Source organism: Notamacropus eugenii, chromosome 6 (genome assembly GCF_028372415.1).
Source record: "Notamacropus eugenii isolate mMacEug1 chromosome 6, mMacEug1.pri_v2, whole genome shotgun sequence".
NCBI lineage: Eukaryota > Metazoa > Chordata > Mammalia > Diprotodontia > Macropodidae > Notamacropus > Notamacropus eugenii.
Genome location: NC_092877.1, coordinates 275,760,038 through 275,775,568, shown reverse-complemented (window position 1 = coordinate 275,775,568; position 15,531 = coordinate 275,760,038). Strand labels below are relative to the sequence as shown.

The 15,531-nt window shown below is 32.6% G+C and overlaps 1 long non-coding RNA gene across 1 annotated transcript in view; it reads right to left on the bottom strand.

Moving 5' to 3' along the window:
• Positions 1-4,857: 4,857 nt before the first annotated feature.
• LOC140509488 (uncharacterized) overlaps positions 4,858-15,531 on the bottom strand; it is a 130,544-nt gene continuing 119,870 nt past the window's right edge. Inside the window, exon 3 of the long non-coding RNA XR_011968783.1 lies at positions 4,858-4,918. This is a non-coding gene — a long non-coding RNA (uncharacterized lncRNA). The remainder of the gene's footprint in view (positions 4,919-15,531) is intronic.

Genomic DNA, 15,531 nt, shown 5'->3' with positions numbered 1-15,531 from the left:
TTGTGTTGTTTTTCTACATTAGAATACAAGTTCCTTGAGGGCAGAGGCTATATTTATGAAACGATTTTGAATATATCCATCTCCAATAATCTAATATTTGTATTTCCAGTCCCTAGTACAGTATTATGTTTGTTGACTTGACTTGACTCAGCTTTCTTAGGCTTTCAGAAAAACTCATTGATAAAAATCTTGACCAAAAGTAAAATGAGGAGATATTCCTGAAGTACTCCTCTAAATGCTTTATTCCAGGTTAACATCACTGCTTTTGTCATCTCATTGAAATTATCCCCCATTTAATTGTCTGTAAAATCATCTAAAACTCTATGTCATCTAGTCTACAATGATGTAATTAGAAATTTTTCAAATAACTTGCTGAAATCTAATAATAATCTTTTAATATAATTTCTTTTGTTTCCCAGTTCAGTAATAATAAAAGAGAAACAGCAAGAGAATATTTCAAAAAAAACTTCAAAATTATGAGTAATAATAAAAACATCTCATGTTTTTTCTAACTATCAGGACATGAGTTATTTTGTCAGCCTGTGCAACCTCCTTGATTCCCCATTGCTTCTCAAAGATTAATAAAAGTTTCTCAAAATCATATCCACTACAATTCTTACAATGGCATGTAGTATTTTTTCCATCTATGTTGACTTTAATTCACTGAGGGCAGCCTTCTCTGCCACTGCCTCATTCATTTTCATTTCAACTTCCTACTAAGCATTTTGTTTCTTCCCAAAATGAAGGGTTTTTTTGTATAAGGAGAAAATAGAAGCCAAGATGAAAACTGAGTAAAATTTTCCTTTATTGTAATTACCATCCCATCTATGCACAAGTGATTTTTCTTAACTTCATTTTCCTCATCTAAAACATAACTAAAAAGTCTTTTAAAATTTGTGCTATTATTCATCCTATCACTGGAGTTGCTCTGTTTTTTGTTTTTTTCTTTTTTTTGCTTTACCTTACATTTGATGAGAGGGACAGAAAGAATGAGAAAACATTATAAACTGGGATACTTTGTGAACCTATCTAAAAATTGATAATGTACATTTTATTTTCTTATGGACAGCAGAAAAGTGAAATGCATGAATGAGCAAATATGTATTTATAGTATATCCTCTACAAAACAACTGAAAGCAGTAGATGAAATCTGTCTTCTTCTTTATTCAAAATAAGTAAAATTCCTAGCTTCTAACTAAGTCTGTCCTTGAGTGTAATGTTTAGGTACCTCAATTTTCTGTTTGAAGTATAAAATAGGTTACTTTTAGTCAATGTTAATAAGGCCCAAATGGGTCTTTTGACAATCTGACTTCAAAAAGCAATATTTTACCCGCTGCATTTTTCCAACACATTCTGCAGAATGATTCCAGGGTTCAAAATTTTATTACTTCCCCCTGTCAACCAGTCTCATCTTTCAAATAAGACAATATTTTCCATAATATCTTCTGAAATTGACCCAAAGAGAGAAAATTTCTTTTCTAAAACCCACTGCATATCATTTCAAAACTTAGATCTTATAATAAACCCATGAGGTGGGTACTAGAGGGTGTATTGCAGATATGGAAACTGAGATCCAGAGAGGTTCTATGACTTACCCTTGGTTATGTAGCTAATGATCGCCAAAGACTTTATAAGACCCAAGTCCTTTGTGACTCAAAGTTTATCCAGCATACCTCTGGTAACTACCTTTGCTCAAAATCCTCAGAAAATGATATTATTATCCTTATTAAAAATGAAGTAATAGAAAGAATAACAGAATAATATGAAGCATTCTATCAACAAGACAAAGGAAAACATATTTTAGTGAAAGTATTTTTCACCTTTGTGTCTTGGATCTCTTTGGCTGTCTAGTGAAGTCTATGGTTTCCTTCTCAGAAGAATGTTTTTAAATGCACAAAAAGAAATGCGTAGGATTATAAAGGAAATCAATTTTATTAAATAGTAATGCAATTGCATTTTTAATAAAACAATTTCGTTACCCCAAGGTTTTGATTTCCTGTTTTAGAGGAACTCAAGGAAATTTTACTTTTTTTGGCTTCTGCATTATATAGCTCTCTTTATATGTATGTGTACATGAATATATATACACACATATACATATATATATTACATATATGTGTGTATATGTAATCATACTCAAATATTACTGTCCAACATAGTATAAGAGATTGAGTGAACACAATCACTAGACTTGTAAACTTTGCTCAAATAACTGGGTCATTTTCTTGTTCCATTAGATATTCATTATTATGACTGCTTGACCTGTTAAAATAATGAAATCACTGTACATGTAGGTTAGAAATATTCAATCAGAAAGAAATAAATGCAATCATATTTCCCAAGTTGGTCATAATTTTATTTTAATTTTTTTTTTCTTTCTGAATAGAGGTAGTTTAGAAAGGCTTTTTTATGTTTATAGAGAAAGTGAATGTCAACTCAGTTGCAGGATGAAATGATGAAACCAAAAGTGCCAAGGAGCAAGTCAGGTCAAAAGCCTAGAATTTTGTCTTGGGTTTGCTTTAAATTGGAGGGGCAAAGGAAGGTTTAAAATTCAAAAAGAAAGTAAAAGAAAGTAGTACAATATAGATAAATCTTGATTTTTATATTATTAAGGTCATGGAAAAAAGATAGATTAATTCCCCATGTCATTTTAATTTGATTATAATGAAACTTCTTACATTTTTACCCACTAAATTTTTGTGGTACTATGTAACAAAATTCATTTTCCTCTCTTTTTGACTATGTTTTTAGATCCATTCTTTGATGAAAATTAAATGAACATAGACATGTATGAATTAGACAGGAGTGGAAAAAATATGGAGGGAAAGAGTTATAGATGATTCCTAAAGTGGTTAAGATCGTACCAAATTAAAAACAGAGTGAAAGAGAAAAGAAAATATAGCCAAATATCATTAAGAAATTATAAAAGTGTTGTTGAAGCACATATAAAAGTTAATGGTACATAAAATCACTGAAATCAATGAAAAGTTCATAATGCCAAAAATTCAAACTAAGAGACCAGGTTATTTTGATCATGGATTCTCACTTTTATTATTAGTTTCATCTGTGACCTATAACCCAATACTGATTGAAGAGTCATATTGAGATGAAGTCATAGTTTCAGTGTATATATCCTAAAGTAAAAGACCACTTTCTCAACCAATTTTCAAATGGATTAAATACTTGGAGTCTGCAATGACTTCCAAAACTATGCAGAGAAGAGCACATGACATTTTCCTCTTCCACACCATGTAGAAATATATTCTCATGGTTGCTTGTATTGGTGGCCACTCTAAAAGGATGAAATTTTGTGTTGTAGATGATATAAACATGTTTTTCTTAATATATTTGCCTTTTAGAATTGCAAGGAAATGATTATAAATTCATTGAATATGAGAAGTGCATCTCTCTCTTATAGGACCTTGATCATTCTAACAAATATTTTCCTTTATCCTAATATTGGTTCATTTATTCTCAAAATATTTTAATTTTTTAACACATGCTTATATATACACTTATGAATATATACGTATACTAACATGTCCACACATACACTAAGACACTATTTTAGCTGTAAAAGTATGTAGTCTAGTGAATAGGGAGATGACCTATGATAACTCCCTTTTTAATCACAGATAATAAATATAATTATGCATTTACAGTAAATAAATAATAAATCAGGCATCTACATTTACACCTTAAGGAAATAAAAGTCATGTCCTATTTTATAACTCAAAGGACACCTAGCAAAAATGTGCTTATGCTGACAATGAGAATTAACAATAAAGTTGAGAGTAGAGTTTCCAAAGAAAGTACATTAACCAGGCCTAAAAGAAGAGAAATGGTGCAAGTTGCTTTCAAATTTTTGAAGGTTTCTCAGGAGAGTAATGCTCCTATGAATAAACAGCATATATCCAGATAATACATTTTGCAATAAGAAAATTGACTAGAGATACAAACAATATAGGAAGAAAATTAATGCGTTAAAGCAATGAAGGCAAGAGAAAGAGATGTTACTATTTTTTGATTGTTTATTGTTTGATAATAAGGCAAGATAGCTGAGTAGGAGGGAGTAACATAGTAGATGTCCCCTTACAGCTACTCCACTAATGATTTAAGAAGGAAAGACTCAGTAGTAACTGGGAAATCAAAGAAGAAACTGCAACAGGCCATCTTTCCAGCTGAAGATGACATGAGTGATTAGGAAAAGAACTATGGACCAATGTTGGGCCAAAATCATGGACTCACTTCCCAGCACTTTGATTTAACCAGTAATGAGACAGTTATTTATTTTAGTCAAAGTTCCAAGTTCAAGGAATAGAATCCCCCAGAAAAACCAGAATTAGAGATTCAGCTCTCAGAGCTTCTAGTGAAGCCAGCAATGCAGTATTACCCAGAGTAAATCTTAAACTCAATCCCAGACCCAGAACATGCCTGAGCCATCAGTTCCAGCTCTTACAAGGCAGAACATGGAATGAGTTCTGGGCCAAGAACATTACTAGGAAAGCAACATCTCCTGATTGGGGACTCAGTCCACTGCCCAGATATCATAAGATGGTTGCTTTGAACCTGTTGAACCATCCATATCATTAACAGGAGTAAGGGCACCAGTATTATTTGCTGGAACACCTACTAATGGGAGATTTTACCTATGGTAACTGAGTTCTGGAGCCTGGAAAGCCAGGAAGGCAGAAATAACACACTCTTCTTTTGATATAAGGACATAGACCCATTGGATGTTTACCATTTCCCACTTCAAATCAACTCTATGGTACATGAAGAACACAACAATCTGTAGTTAAAGTACATAGTAGCAGGACCCCAGATAAGAAAAATGAATAGACTAGAAACAGCTTATCAGTAGTATGCAGAGTCTGTCCTTAAATTGTGTCACAATGATCCAATCCAGGAAGCAAGGCTGGAAAAAATGAATGAAAATTGAAAATGAAAAATGAAAAAAAAAGAAAAAAATAAAAACCTGTTAAAATGCCAGATATTTCATAGACAAAAATGAAAAAGCAAATTACTCAAAAAACCTACAAGCAAAGCCTAAAAGAAAAATACAGCTTTTATATAAGATCAATTATAATTCCTAGAAGAAACAGAGGGTGTTTTTTAGTTCAAAATCACATCATTAATGACACAGAAAATAGAAGGAAAATAGCAAAAAATGAGAATTTAGATGCAAAGAAATGGAAAGCAATTTAACAGCCTACTTAACAGAAGAGGTACAAAACTTTACCCCAGAGACATAATTCTTGAAAATTAAAATGAACCTAACCGAAGTTTATGACTCCATGAGAGAAAAGAGTAAAAGAAAGTCAAGAGACTGAAAAAAACGATTAATAATACCCTTACCTTTCTTAGTGACCTCTTATCTTTTACATTTTTTTTAGTGCCCACAGCTACTGATCATTCATGGGAGTATAGACAAGAATTTGGTTTTCTTTTGTTTTCATGATAATTCCTCAATTATTCAGGATCATTTTGTGTTGTCTCTACTTTGAAACTTAACTGAAATGTTTCTAGAACCTATGAAGACTTCTAATGCCACAATTAGCCAAGCCACTGAAATAACTGTTGCTAATATGCTAATCCACTAAGGCTAAAGGAAACAACTGATTTTCCAAGTAATAAATATTGAGGCAGCAAGCATATTGTTCTAGAGCTAATCAAGCAGATGCTTAATGTCAACCCAGGAGGAATTATACAGAAAAGATGCCTACAATGGGTGATACATGTGATTAGATGACTCCTAAACGCCTTGGGCTATTTCCTTGGAGATGGAAATGGCAAACCATTCCAACATCTTTGTCCAAAAAACCCCAAGAGGGGTCACAAAGAGCCATATATGACTGAAAATGATTAAAGGAAAAAAAGTCCCTATAAGCTCTAAGATTTTACAATCCTTTATATTACTTTTATAGTGGTCTCCTGGGTCACTGACACTGTGTTTACCATATAAGTCAGCACAACTCAGTTTAGAATTTACTTGTAGCATGGAAGATCAGGGCAGCCTGTGATTTGCTATACTGTGACATTATCCTTCCAGATGGAAATATGTAGTTGCATGGGAGACGTATGTTTCAGATTTAGATATATAATCATATAAGTACTTTTGTTCCTATCATTCCTATCTTTCCATCTCTTTCATTATTTCTATGAATGACTTCTGCAGTTTCCTAATTTTCTTTGTCTCTGTCTCTGTCTCTCTTGACGTGTGTGTGTGTGTGTGTGTGAGTAAACACCACAACATACACAGGGGGGCCTGCTATCACAGGTTCTTAGATCTGCATTCATAAAAAGAAAGTAACTTTCAAAGAGTTAATCACTTTAGTCAAACTCATGTATCAATACTTCAATCCAAGCACATATATCATTCACCTAGTTCAGGGGGTCGTTGCCCTGAAATTCAAAGAAAATACAGAGAAATTGAGTCAATAGACATGGCTCTCTCTGCCTGAATTCAACAGACAGTTCCAACTGTCTGACCGTAATTACCAGAGAGGGAAGCATAATATCTGGATTCTGAAAGCCAGGGAGCTACTTAAGGGCTTTCAAGAGTCTTCATCTGGCACTCAAACCATCTTGCCCCAAAGTAAAACCTCAACTCAGAGTATTTATACCATTATTAGAGTCAAAGGGCATCATAACCCTTGAGAACCAGTGCCTCATTTACAAAAGGCTTGAAACTTCCCACAAACCTTCCCTAATCAAACTCCCCTTAATGAGCAGGCCCATTAATGGGTGGGGAAGATCTTTAATCATTAAAGTAATTAACAATACAAATACATGTACTATTTCTTAAAGAAACTCTTGTTTCTGTACTTTACTCCTTGTAAAGACTCTTGGTCGATAAAGGCAAGATTCAATCAGAAACAACTGATTACACTAAAACAGTAACAGCAAAAGATTCTATTTTGATTGCCATTATAGTGTGTGTATGTAGTATATATAGTATACCACATATATGGTATACTAGTATATATAGTGTATGTGTTTATGTGTGTGTATATATGTATATATATATAACATTTTTTTTTTCAATTTTTCCCACTTCTCATCTCAAATCATTTCCCCTCTAGGAAATTCTGTCTATTCAACTTTTGTTCGATTTACTAAGATTTTTCCAGCATTTACATTAAAAAAATATGATTGTATTCAAATATTTTAACAGCACTAAATTCCATACTAATTGTTTTTATAATTTATTAGTAGTGTCCACCACCGATTTTTGCATATAGTTACTAAAATAGCCATTTTATGTGTTTCTATCATTCAGCAGTTTAGCTGTTGTCTTTCAAGTTTGACTACTATTCTTTTCTGCTAGATATTTCATCTCCTACTCCACAGTATTTATGTATTGCGTTGGTGTCTTTTTTTGTACTTTCATTTCTTTAATGTTTCTACTGCCTTTTCTGTTTGGTTTTCTTTGAAAAAATATATATAATCCCTTTTTTTTTTGGATGTTCTTTTAAATAATTTGACTCATTTTTTTCTTATTTTGATATGATAAAAGAGACCTAAGATATGTCATTCAGTCATCTTGCCAGACGTCCTTTATCTATTCATTTTGAAAATTTTAATTATTATCTCTATAATCTGAGTTTCACATTGAATGTTATGACAATAAGTACTTAGAATGACCCAAATCTCCCATCAGTATTCATCAGAGCATCACTTCTTTTCTTACTTTTTTTGTGATTAAGTCCACCTACTATTTATTATTTTTATCAAATTGAGCTTTCTTCATATATTCACATTGCAGGATAGAGCTAAGGAACCAATTGTGTTGGTAAGCTTGGCACTTTGGCATAGCTACTATTCATTTCATGAAGAAGTCTAAGGGGAATTGTTTGTGCATGGTGAATGGAACTTATGTCTAATTTTTATATTTGTAACCCTTAAGTATTTAATGCATCATGTAATTTGATAAAAAGCCAAGTACTGATAATTTTTTAAACAAAAGTGCTTTAAAATATTTTCTCTCATCCATGAACATTTTTTTCTCACCACTTACCCTGCAATCTGCTGTGTGCTATTTTTCTTACTTTCATTTTTTGACAATCTCTGTTATATTCCCAATGAAATTCAGTAAGACTGAGATTGAAAAATTTCTTTTATTATATTAGGTAACTGTTTTATCCAAGCAGAAAAAACACAATAGATAAAAGTGTGCTTTTAATGTCAACTAGAAACAAAACTTGTTTGTTTTGCATATAGGTGTATTGAAAGATCTAAAGAAAATACTCTGTACTTAAAGCAAATTAAAAAAAAAAAATCACATTTCTTTTCTAGTTTTACATCATCCATATGCTATAGAAAATTCCCAAATTTGTCATGGACATCCTATCTATGTATTTGCTATTGTAGATATATCATTGTCTGGTAAAAACAATTTTCAGTGTCATTTTCTATTTCTAGCCCAATAAAAATTGAGAATATAATTTTTAATGATGAGAATATGATTTTCAACATGAGAAATGGAAATTGAAATCATGCTTTTGATAGAAAAAATGTAACAAAAATATTCCCCCTAATTTATATTGATATCTAAATTATTACTTAAGTTCTTGATGAGAATGCCACAAACCCCAATAAAAATATTAGCAAATATATCTGTGAAAGACCCTTACTCTTAATACAAATTGATTCAATAGTATGTAGGTAAGATATCATTGTCCAAATAAAGTTAAACTAGGCCCATAGGCTGTCATTAGGGGTTCTAATTTGATATAGTCAAGGAAAATAAATCATGTAGTTCATAGGTCATTTCAGCACTTGATACATGGAAGGTACTTAAAAAAAATTAAGTGAGTGAATCTTTTATAGGAAGTCAAGTAAAATTAACCTTATCCCATAAAGCTCTAAAGTGGGGAAAACTATAATACAGAGGATTCTGCATACCTAGAGAAATCAACAGATACCAATTCATCTTTTGTCAGTGTGAATTATTTATAATAATTCAACAGTTTCACCTCTTCCTCCTAATGTGGGACTATCTAAAAATATTCCTACAACAAAGTGAGGTTGGGGTGGTAAAGTTGCTGAAACAGTTTTGCCGTGTGAAAATTATAACCATATCATTATTGTATTATTATGCCCTTTGAAAAATGAAACTTTATTAACAAATGATACAGCTTTCAGTTTTATTTATTTTATATATTTCAGATTTCTTTACATTCCAGTATCCATTTGTAATTTTGGTAAGTTTAAGCTTTGTTAGTTCCACGTTCAACAAGTATTTCCTGAAGGCAAAAGGGAATAAGAATTTATATAATACATTCTCTGTGCCACTAACAGTACAAAGAACTCTTTTCAAATGTTATCTGATTTGATCCTGATTGTGTAAGTGCTATTATTATCCTCATTTTGCAGTTGAGAAAAATAAGGTAATGCGAGGTTAAGTGATTTGCCCCAGATCAAACAGCTTGTCAGTGGGTGAGGTGGGGATGGGACACAACCTTTTCTGATTCCAGGCCCAACATTCTGTCCACTGTTAGATCAATTGCATTGACTGCACCATGCTTAAGTGCTTCTTCAGTGTTCACTACTCTAAGGATGACATAATATAATTCACAAACTTTTGCTTAATGTCTGCTGTGTGAATAGCACTCATTTTGATACCTGTGAAAAAAAGTTGAATTAATCTGAGTCTTCTTCCTTTTATATTTAAAGTAGAGATAATGATATATTGAATACTAGTCACTCAGAGGAAATGTGAGAAAAGGAATTTGAAAACCTTAAAACTGAATGAATCATTCATTCAATCAATCAATAATCTTTTTAGAGACATCATAATTCAATTACCTATACCATCATCCTCATCTCTATTTTTCTAGGATATAGTTTCTTGGGGATTTCAATATCTCTTAATGGCACCTGTAAGTATATAGTCACATTTCTTTGCTTTCCTCAATTCTAATCATTTTCTTCCCTCAGTAGAATGAAAGACAAGAACTGTATTAATGTTGGGTTTCTGTCATTAGCTCTACCATGATATCTTGCACATATTAGATAATTATTTAATATTTGATGTATGTCATTGAATTTTCTATAGTGCTTTAGCCACATGCTAATATGGCTACCTGTTATTCATCACTATTTCTCAAAATTATGCAATGAACCTGTACTATATACAAAATCCTGGATGTACTGGAACCAGTTGAAACTGGCTTTCAAAAATCAATGGTTATATTTTCAGTGTCAGTACTTAACACCTTGGAAAACAGTACACACTACAAATGAATACTCAATTTATTGTTTTGATGATTGTCTGGACTTGAGAATGTGATGGAAAAATATGAAAAATTTGGATTACTTTAAAAAGTGTGTATATTCTCCAGCTGAACACTAGGTGGATTTTGGAGTTTTGCAGATGTTACACATTGAATATTTTTTCAGACTTTCAAATTTAAGTATGAGCTGTGGTGATATTTTCCTGGGTTTTTTTTTCTTATTTATTTAAAATTACTAATTGTTATATGGAATGAAAATCTGGGAGGGTTGCAGAGGGATAATGGGAATACCTGAGATGAATGTAAAGAAGACAGCAATTTAAAAAACATATTTTTTTAAAAAAAGTTGATCCTGCTTACAATTTTCTTCCTTCTTTTTTTGTTCTTTTCTTTCTTTCCTTCATTATCTCTCCATATTTTTTGTTTCCTTCCTTTTCTCTATTCTTCCTTTTTTTGCTCCTTCTTTCTTTCCTTTTTTTCCTTCTTTCTTCAATTGGTTGTTAAACATTTTCCAGTATGCCATTATAAAGTCTGCTCTCATGACACAATCTTCTACCCTTTCAGCTCATAATCTTTTACTCGTATTTAGCCAACTCTTCACTCCTTTCATGACCTTTGAAGTTTTTTAGAGGGATTTAAAAAACATAATCTCTATATTTCCAGGCCAATCTCTATTTTTCCTTCATTTGTTATCATATCTCCTCCCAAACGCGAACTCATTATATTTGATGGCCTATCCTCTTCTTTACCGGGAAAATTTAGAATATTTGATTAAAACTCCCAATTTTTCAGCTTAATTTGATTCCTTCCCTTGTACTTTTTACAAAGGAAGAGACTTCCCTCCACTTAGCTGATGGTCCATTCATAGTCTACGCCCCCAATCGTATTTCCGTCCTTGTCCTCCAGGAATTCCTTCTCATTTGTACACAACAACCATTCCATTTTCACTGTCTCTTTCAAATATTCAACAACATACTCAGGAGTTCTAATCTTTCCAGATCCTTCTTTTGAATTGTCCATTGAATACAGCTATCTTCACACAATTACCTCCCTTCAGTGCCACATTTCATTAAAATGTCTGTATTTTTCTCATTATGCATTCTGCCCTCTCACTAATGATATACAACCCACTTAAGTAACATACCCCCATCATTCTATCAAAATTTATCTTAATGTTCACCATATCCTAATAGCTAAATCCAATAACTTATGCCCACTAACTTTTGCTGTCTTGGGAGTAAAGTTACAATTGCCCTGTGCTATTCTTAGCTCTGCTTTTTTTCAGTATCCATTCTTCTTTACTCTTCTGTAGCTTGATACACAATGAATACTTCTCTCCACAGGAAAACCTCTCTTCCTTAAACTCCAAAATAACACATCATTATTTCCTGTCCTATTTCTTTAACTTCTTTTTCTGTCTCTTCATTCTCTTTTCAAATACTTAATGTGGATGTTCAAGAATCTGTCCTCTGCCCTCCTCTCTTCTCCCTTTACATTATTTCCCTTTCCTTCCTTGTTTATTGTCGTAGCTTTAAATACCACCCCTCAGTAAATAACTTCTGTATCTCCAATACTACTCATTCTTCTGAGTGCCAAATATGCACATCTAGCGACTCCTAGCATCTCCATCAGTAGGTACCATAAGGAAATCAAACTCAATAATTTCTTAAGAAGTTTGTCTTTCTCATCTAATCTATATTTCTTATCTCTAGTATCCCCCCCCCCCATTCTAATATTATCCCTTTTTAAATTTAATATTGGAGTTGTCTTTGACTCTTCCTCTTTCCCCACCACTCATACCAAGGACTAACCTTGTTCTGCTGATTTCATTCTCTTAACATCTCCCACATCTATGCCTATTCTATGTTCCTTCTGATATCAAATGAATACAATCATTTCCACCCAGTTTCCTAATATTTTTGTTTTTCCACATGATCCCCATCAATTCTTCTGTTATCTAATTATGTGAATGATTTTCACTTTGGTGGTATTGATGTATTGATGGTCCCACTATTTTAACTGAAATACTATCTTTATTGATTTGTATATCAAATATGTACAAAGTTCTCTTCTTAATGTTCAGGGATATTGAAATATGACATCACTCTATTCCTCCATTTTTATCTCATTTTCCCTATTATTTGTATACTCAATACAGAAACCAAAATTAATTATTTTCCCCAAATGTACCATATTGCTTCTTCACTGGAGAAATGACAATTGCAATGCCATCTCTTCTGTGAAGTCCTTCCTGCCTAACACTAACCAAGTCAATAGCAATATTCTTAATTAGACCCATTGGAGAAAACATTTAATAATTGTAATGAACTTTTTTGACATTTTTATATCATAATTTCCATGTCTGATTCTTATCCCCTACTAAACTTTACAGTCATAAACCATTTTTATTCTAAAATTTGTGCTTCTCCCCATACTGCAATATAAGAAATGTGTGTGTATTCTCACATAGAAATAAACATGTATTACATAACACACACACACACACAGGCATACACACACATAAATATTGGTTAAAGTCCCTATTGAAGACATGGCATGTGGTCATTCAGTATTGCTTAAATGTAAGTGCTTGATCTATTTTGTTGTTGATTCAATTTGCATAGCTGATTGTTTCATATTTGCATATTTTATCCAAGGCCAAGGGCAAAATACCTTAACAAATACACTCTTTCAATTACCAGCTATTTACAAGTGATGATAAGTTAAAGAGGAACTTAACTGATAGGCAGTTGATTAAAGCATTAATTACAGAAAAAAATAACTAGGCCAAAGAGCAGCATGGGGCATTTTTTACAGGACTGTAACATCTCATTAGGCAAATCAACCAAAAAAAAAAAAAAACAAAACAGCAAATTTCCACCTGAGTTTTTAATAAAGGGAATAGACAGGGTTTCAATAAGACAGCCTTGATTAAAAAAAAAAAAGTGTATTTTATGACTTTTTGTGTTTATTTACGTCTGATCTCACATACTACCTATGTTAAACAAACAATTGAAACACTCATAATAAATATGCATTGTCCAACAAAATATATTGTGTTACTCACCAAGCACCTATATTTTAAGTTCATAATCATTTTATTTTTATTTTTTGGAAGACAGACCTAAACATTTGTTCAAACCCCAGAAAGCTGAATTCATCACAGCACCAAAGGAATCCATTCATAACAACAATGTAAAAGACAACATCAGTCCCAAGTTTTTCCCCTGCTAGGCTTTCCATAAACCAGCTACCTTAAACAAATCACAAATTAGGTCTCCCATTCACCCTAGTTGCTGCCTTTACCAGCTTTGATTGCTCTCTAACTTCCTCTGAGCTCTGCCTCTTCCTGTTCCTCCCTTCCTTCTCCACTCCTTCCTATTCCATGTGACAACTCATGTAACTCAGGCTTCCATTTGACTTAAGCAGGTCACATGGGAATATTGCTCCCTCCTTGAACCAAATCAAATGATATATAACTTTTTATCATCATATCAGGGTGGGACAATCTATGTCTTTCCTTCTATCTTCTTTCCCCCCATTTATGCTTTTACTTCTTCCTTCTCCTTTCCCCTCCATAATAGTTTCAGTTTTTGACCACCACCTCCTTCAGTCTTCCTTCTTTCAACCCCTTTTTTTTTTACTCTCCTTTTCCCTTACTACTTCTTCCCTCCTTTTTAACCTCCCCTCACTTTTCTTTCCCATTTCCCCTCCTAATATCTATAGAGCTAGTTAGAGTTCTATACTTATCTGAATTTATTGTTACCTGCATGAAAGATATCAGATGAGAGTAAATCTCAAGTAATACTCACCTTCCTTCCCTTTTTCCCTCTACTATAATGCAATTTTGCGCCTCTTCCATTGATGTATTTTACCATTTTCTATCTCCTCCTTTTCATATCTCCTTTTACAATCCCTTTGCACCCTTAAATCACATTTGTATCATCATATTATTTACATTATATACCCACTCCTTCTACCTATATATATTCCTTTCATAAATCATAATAAATATACAGTTCTCAAGATTAACAAGTATCATGTTCCCTTATAAGGAAATAAGCAGTTTGCCCATATGGAATAACAAGTTTTTTCTTTCCCTGTTTACCTTTTTATGCCTCTCTTGAGTCTTGTGTTTGAAGATCAAACTTTCTATTGAGCTCTGGCCTTTTCATCATGATTTTCTGGAAATCTCTTATTTCAGTCAATGTTCATTTCCTTGCCTGAAATATTATGCTCAACTTTGCTGAATAATTGATCCATGATTGTAGTCCCAGCTCACTTACCTTATGGAATATCATATTCCAATCTCTCTGATCTTTTAATATAGATGCTGCTAAGTCCTTTGTGATCCTGCCTAGAGTTCCTCAATATTTGAATTGTTTCTTTCTGAATGTTGGCAATATTTTTTCTTTAACTTGATAGTTCTGGAATTAGATACCGATATTCTTTGGTATTTTCACTTTGGGATCCCTTTCAGGAGGTTAATGGTGGATTTTTTTGATGACTGTTTTGCCCTCTGAATCTAGCGCTTCTTGCCAGTTTTTCTTGCTGATTTCTTGGAAGATATTTGCCAGGCTTTTTTTTTTTTTTTTCTCATGACTTTCTGGTAGACCCATAATTGTTAGATATTCTCTCCTCGATCTATTTTCCAGCTCAGTTGCATTTCTAATTAGATATTTTACATTTTCTTCAATCTTTTCATTCTTCACATTCTGTTTGACTGATTCTTGATGTCTCATAGAGTCATTAGTTTCTACTTGTCTGATTCTAATTTTTATCAAAATGTTTTCTTCAGTTAACTTTTGTGTCTCCTTTTCCATCTGTCCAATTGTTCCTTTTAAGAAGTTATTTTCTCCAGTTAGTTTTTGTACATCCTTTTCCATTTCTCCAGTTTTACTAGTTAGGTTTCATGTGTCCTTTTCCATTAGTTCAATTTTCCTTTTAAATTCTTCTGTGATTTCTTTTTTCATATTTTTAAAATCATTTTCCAATTTTTCTTCTGCTTACATTATATGGCTTTTAAAATCCTTCTTAAGCTCTTTCAAGAATGCTCATTGGACTTGTGACCAGTTTTTATTCTCTTCTTAAGTTTCAGATGGGAGTAGTCTCAATGCTGACCCCTTTGGTAATTTTGGTGTGGTCCTTGTCCCCATAGAAAGATTCTATGGTCTTATCTTTTTCTGGTTTGCTTCTAGGTCATGATGATTGCCCTTTTACTGGCTTTTAAAGTAGATCTCTTGTTCTGGGACATGGGAGGCTCTTCTTGTTCTTAGAGCTTGATGCTTTTGTA